The sequence below is a fragment of the Lupinus angustifolius genome, chromosome LG17 (genome assembly GCF_001865875.1).
Source record: "Lupinus angustifolius cultivar Tanjil chromosome LG17, LupAngTanjil_v1.0, whole genome shotgun sequence".
Lineage (NCBI taxonomy): Eukaryota > Viridiplantae > Streptophyta > Magnoliopsida > Fabales > Fabaceae > Lupinus > Lupinus angustifolius.
The window spans coordinates 18,903,063-18,910,215 of record NC_032025.1 but is presented as its reverse complement, the minus strand read 5'-3'; positions in this window follow the sequence as shown (position 1 = coordinate 18,910,215).

Below are 7,153 nucleotides of genomic sequence, written 5' to 3'. Positions count from 1 at the left end.
TTAGATATGACACACTGAATATTTTTCTATCTTTTCAACAGGTTTGAAGCCTAACTTAGCTGATCTCACTGTCTTTGGGTTCTAAAACTGATACACTATCTGAAAGCCAACAAGGATATGGTGGAACACACACATATTGGTGAGTGGTACACAATAATGGAGAGTGTTGTGGGAGAATCTTCAAGGATTAAAGCATAAATTGGATCAATAATTGTAAGCATCAATTTTAGTTTGTTTATTTTATTAATTTGATAAATTATATGGTAGGTACACAAGAAAGCATAACTTTATTTTATTTTCTTTATGCTATTCATTTTTAAGTATATATTTTTTTTCTTCCTATTTTACATGTTAAACTTTAGGAGAATGTATTGATTATAGAACTTTAGACAAAGCTATTTCACATTTAGAGATTGAATTGACTACTGTAAGGGTAGTTCATGAGTCTATACAAAATGGCTCTCATGCTCTAGAAGATATAACCATGATTGAATCATCCTGTAAGAGAAGTACCTGATGGTGGTAGGTAATAATACTACATTTAGCAGCTACAATATTCATATTATGATCATTCTGCTATTGTTTTTATATCATAAAGATTTTCTATTACAACTTATTTGGAACTTCTTTATGTTATTTTGAATATGCATGTTTTTGAGTCTTTTGTATCTCACAGTGAGTTTATCTTTGTCATGTTTACTATATAAATTATTATGCTTGCTTTTTTAGTTCAACGTTACTAACTAGATTATGAGCTTTTACATACCCAACAACATTAATATCATCCAAATAAGTTTTACTCCTTTCTCCTAAGTTCATCTCTAACTATGATCTACTTACTCCTAATACTCACTTAAAATCTCTAAGGTAACCCACAATCATTTAATCACAATTTGTTGGAACCAAGAGAATCATACACTGCGGCCTACTTCATCATAGACCTTTTTCTCCTTTCCTTTTCTCCTTACCGGTTAGATCTCAGCTATTCTAAATTTTTTTCATTAATAATATTTTCTTCTATTTAGAAAATTGTACATTTTGGTGTTGTTCTATACATATATGTGTCTATTTGATTCTTCTTTAGATTTCAACAATATTTGCATATATAGTTATTTCTCTTGAGTATTTTCCCCTTCCCAATATATTGTGATTTGCTAATGTGAGTATTTCCCCCTCCCTTGGATTTTATTATTGTTTTTCTCATAGGAAAATAATGTTTATCTTTCTTTAGTTATCTTGAATAGAAAATGATCAAATATTTTTTTATCAGTCAAAAAATTGTATTAAAAGTGAGTCTAAGGGGTACTTAACTCAAGATGGATTGTTTTTTTTACTACACACATCATTACCCGTTGATTTTGAAGGTTACTAGCTTGACTTAACTCCTATTTTATTCAGTTTTTTCGAGCTTAACTTAGAGGTTGTGAAAGTATGCATTTTTTTATTTGTTTAACTTTTTATTTTTAAAAAATGTAGCATTAATTACTCTGTCTATGTATGTTTCATATTTTTTTTATCTTTAATTCCTCTTTAGATAGATTTTCTGTTAAATTATTGTTCTTTCTTTGTGTAAGTTTTGACTTCTATTAAAGATAAAAAAAATGTGGAAAAAAGAGTTTCATTTGATTCTCTTGCAGCAGTATCCCAAGGCCTATAATATTTTCTTACTAAATAAACTTTAATAGTTTAATTGCTCTCCTTTAATTATCATCTCCTATTCAACAAACACAATATGACACCTAGATGGAAAACTTGACTCCATTCCATGGAAAAAGTGTTTTGTAGATAATTTATGGTATAAAATTGGTGTCATCAGTCAATGTCTTTTCAAATGTTCTATTGCCTTAACAATGTCTTTGTAAATTTGTCATGTATTTGATACAACTTTTGAAGTTTTTATTTGAATGATTGCTATAGAAAAAAGGATTGCAATGTATAACAACTGAAAATATTATTTGTAGTTCAATATTTTCCTTACTTCCTCCATTCTAACTTTTGCATGTTAATTTTTTATGTTATTTTGGATATGCATGCTCATTATCTAACTTATTTATTAAAAATTAATCATTTTTATCACTTTTTTATCAATCAAGCATATTTTGTGCATTTTTAGTTAGACATTACATTTTCATTATCTAAATCAGTGAACCTTATTTACTGCATTTCAATGAGTCCTTTTTTTGTGTACATATATCCAGAGTTTCTATATTTTTACTAACTTTCTCTCATCCTATTACTTTTTTACTTATTCTTCCTCAACATTAAGGTTTAGAAGCAAACGAAGAGTTACAAAGTGTCATAGAGGTCATGAAAGCTCCAAGAGATAGAGGATATAAATCACATACCAATAGACCAACTTCAAGGCTTAAAGTTTTGTAAAGTTTCGAAACCATCTTAGGTTATGTTAAAATTTAGTCCTTTTTCAACTTGCATTTTTTTATTTCATTTTTTTGTTTAATATCCATTTTGGTTTTCCTGAAACTAATAATGATATCTATATTTTGAACTGTTAACAGTGGAGTCAATAGCTATGGGTTTCCAGTATTACATGTTGGCCATGAATATCTAAGTTCAGATTCAGTTGATATGTTTGATCATAATGAAATGATCATTCAACATACTAAATCCAAAATTTCTTAACTAGCTTAATATTTATGGTCTTCCTAATCATAAAATAAAGTTGAAGATTGTCACTCCTATAATGTCATTAACAAATTTAAACCAATATGATGGATTATGTAATGATATAAAATTGACAAATCATGTACTCAATGCAAAGATCATATCAAAAAATATTGAAAATGTCATATATATTCCTCGAATGTCCATGTTTAAAATCGATAAAATTATTGCATTTAATTAATTTAAGTCTTTTAGCAAATTTTAACTATGTTGCAGATATTATTTTGTTCTATGTGATTTTCTTTGTATATCCCATTTTTACATTATCTGTGTATCCCATGATCATTCAACATACTAAATCCAAAATTTCTTAACTAGCTTAAAATTTATGGTCTTCCTAATTATAAAATAAAGTTGAAGATTGTCACTCATATAATGTTATTAACAAATTTCAACCAATCTGAAGGATTATGCAATGATATAAAATTGACTATCACTAAATTAACAAATCATGTACTCAATGCAAAGATCATATCAAAAAATATTGAAAATGTCATATATATTCTTCGAATGTCCATGTTTAAAATCAATATAATTATTGCATTTCATTAATTTAAGTCTTTTAGCAAATTTTAACTATATTGTAGATATTATTTTTTCAAATACTAAATTAAGTGAACTACTTACAATATCAAATGCCTTACCCCAACTACACTAATCACTTTAACAACATGCACTTATATTTTAGCTAAATAAATGGTTTTAGTTAAATAAATTCTTTTAGTAACAAATGATTTTTTTTATTAATCTTTGCATGTGAGCTTCCATGTTTTTTATGTCCTTGGGAAAATATCATTTGCTAAAAAATTAGTCAAGTCTAAGGTATTTTTCTAATCTCTCTCTCTCTCACACACACACACACATATATATATATATATGCATCTAAAGGACATGGAAAGCATATTGAGAATAACTTCTTTATTATTATTGAGGATAAAATATCACAATCTAAATTCAAAATACATGTACCAAGTCTCGACAACCCTGTTTGCAACATTCTTTACGGGTTTGAACTTGCAGACTTATTGAAACAAGCAAAGTTAATTATATGGGATGAATTTCCAATGACACATAAATTTTGCTTCGAGACATTTAATTAAAGTCTTGGAGATATAATGATTACGACAACAAATGACTCCATTTTATTCAGAGCAAAGATTGAAATTTTTTGAGGTGATTTCAAACAAATCTTGCCAATGGTTCCAAGAGGTTGTTGTTCAGATATTATACATGTAACAATCAATGCATATATCATTGATATTAATGTGTAATTTTAACCCTTCCAAAGAATATGCATCTAGAAAATCATGACAATGCAATAGAAATCACCAAAATGTATCCTACAACTTATTTTACAATGTTTTCTAAACTTTTTCTTTAATTTGTAACAATTCTTTATTTATTTAATATAATAAATTCAACAACATCTAATTCGCCAACAACTCTACACTGACAATCAAATATATCAATATCATCTTTCATGGGCTCACTAATATTTTTATTAACAAATTATGCTTTTATTTTTTAAATAAATTTATGCAAAATACATTACTACCCGTGCGAATGCACGGGTATCCTACTAGTTCCTTACCGAAAGTAAAGGTTCTTAATTAATTTCAATTTAATGACACCATGTAACACTTCAATCTGTTCTTCGCAGCTCGATAGTCCAAACAGTGCAAGACAATAGGACAACATATGTGATACAAAGTAATACAAAATAATGACACAGTGCATGTGAACTCATTTTATTTCTAATCTTTATTTGTTTTTTTATAGCTTCTAATTTTACAACAATATTGGTATCAAGATTTTGATATGCTTACTAATCAGAATTTAACCTCATTTCATCAATCATCTATCACCGAAAAATAGAGTTTATTAATGAGTTGAGTTTTGGTAGGGGAAATAGAAATAGAAGTTTTTCTCAATCTCCTTCTTTGCATTCCAAAACTTAACTATAATCATCTCTAGAAATGTATATTTACTCTATTTTGTTATTCATACTACTAATATTATTTTGCATACTTGTATATGTAACACGTGATTGTCCGTGCATCTTTTATTAATTATTTAATTGACAAGTGATTAATTTTATAAATTAATCGGTATTGATTTAGGCTAAACTTCAATTGAGTTTTAGTTTTTTATTGTGATTTCCTAATTTATGGTAAAGGTTCATAATTTTCTGATACTGAAAGTCTTCGGGTCTCTTCCAGGCCCAAATTCACCCTAAATTCGGCCCAAAAGGTGATTTTTGAGTTCCGTAACCAGAAACTGAATTCTGATTGCGCCATTGGATTCGAAATATTATTTCGAGTCAAAATAGACATCAAAATTGTCCATAACTCATCTCTAGATATTTTTCACTCCGAAATTCAAGTTTCGACGTTCTAAACGTAACCCTAAAACGGGAGATTTTTAATCTCTGGCCGAGTTTTAGCCAACAAGTCTTATGCATTGTTTTAATCATGATGTTTTATCGCATTAGTCACATCATTGTCCATGAATCAAACTTGCTTGTTGAAGAAGCAAAAGTACAACCTTTTGCACAATCCCCAAAATCACTCATTAACTCCTTACATCACCAAGATTTTGGAAATTCCCCTTGATTTTTCCTCCCAAAAATCTGAATTCCACTTTATAAAGGCAACCCTTGGCCTTGAGGAAGATTTTGCTCTCCTCACTTTCTCACTTTACATTTTAGCATTTCTAAGAGATTTTAAGGTAGTTCTCTTATTGTTTTCTCATTCCTTCCCACATATATCTTTAGATAGTTACCATTTTGTTATGTTGTTAATGGACTATTTTATTTTAATGTTTGGATCCAAGTATTTTGTAGTTGTTAAACTATGTAAAGTTAGGATTTTTCCACTTGTTTTTTGCTTGGAAAACTATAGCTTTGAATTAGTGTAGAATAATTTATTTTTCTATTTAATGCTAGAAAATATAATGTTGGAGTTTGAATGTGTTTAAAGATAATGATTTGTACATCATAGGGACCCTTAAAGAGCTGTTAAACCATGTAAAGTTTGAATTTTTTCACTTGATTTTGGCTTGAAAAATCATAGTCTTGGACAAGTTTAGAATAATTTATTTTTTGGTTTTAATGCTAGAAAATTTAATGTTGGTGTTTGAATGAGTTTAAACGTGATGATTTGAATATCAAAGGAACCTTTAATGTGTTTAAGGATAAGTTGAAAAACCAAAACTTTTCCTTGCCATTTGGTCTAAATATTGTGGCATATATGTGTAGGAGAAGTTTATTTTCTATTTTTTAAATCCAAAATGTTTATGAGTTTTGTTGAAAAAGTGTTGTTTTAAAGTATTGCGTTAAAGATTTGATTAGTAAATGATATCCTTTGATTTCCAAGTTTAAGTAATGATTTGAGATAAAAGATGACTTATAAAAGTCTTGACTTTATGAACTTAACGTGTTTTGAAGTATTGGATAGTAAACTAGTTAAAGTGGGGACATTGTTAAGTTAACTTACTTTAAAATGGTAAGTTTAACTTAAGAAATCTTTATTTTAAAATATTAACTTTTGATATGTTGTTCTTGGTTATGTGATCAATACCATCAACCCTTATGGTTACTAATAGAATAAAAAGTATTGAGATGACCATAGAGTTTTATTTAATCAACTTGGGTTAGCTTACTTTAAAGTGGTAAGTTTAACATAAGAGATCTTGATTTAAAGTTGTGATTTTTGTTAAGAAATTTACCTTAAAGTGGTAAATATACCTTAAAAAGTCTTCATGAAAATAATAAATGGTGTAAAAGATAAAGTATAAACTTTTTTAAAGTCTTAGTTTAAAAAATTTATTTTCTTAAAGAAGACTTTCGATGATAAAGAATGATTCAAGAATACGTAATATTGAACCGGATGGACGAAAGTGATTGAGTTTATGATAGGTTAAAATGTGTCTTTACCTTAGGTTTATCATGCAAAAATTTAATTCGCAAACCCATTAATTTGTTGTTGTGTTTGCTTCTGAAACTTCTAAAGTTGGACAACCTACTCATTCACACTAAAAGAGAATCACTCACTCGACAACCTAAAGTGAGAGAGAATACATCATGACATAATGATGTCAAAATATGACATTCAGACCTCCTAAACTACCTCAAAAGTTTGGAGTTGTTTTGGGTATGAAAAATATTGTACTTAATCAATTGTATGTTTGTTTGGATTAAGTACGTTTGGTTTTTTAAGCTATATCGTTTAAGTTAGGTCTTTGTGTGGAGTAATTTTGTGGTTATCCATGGATGAACATTACTCGAATGACTGTAACTGTGATAATCGATTAACGCTTGGGTATAACCGATTATCAAAACCCTCGCTTGAGCGTCAGGCTCTCGCTTGGGCGCGAAACCTTGATGAGTGTGAAATTATGCTATATTTGCATTGCATTTAACTTGAATTTTAGGACATAATTAGGACTTTAGGATTGCGTTTAGCTTTTATTT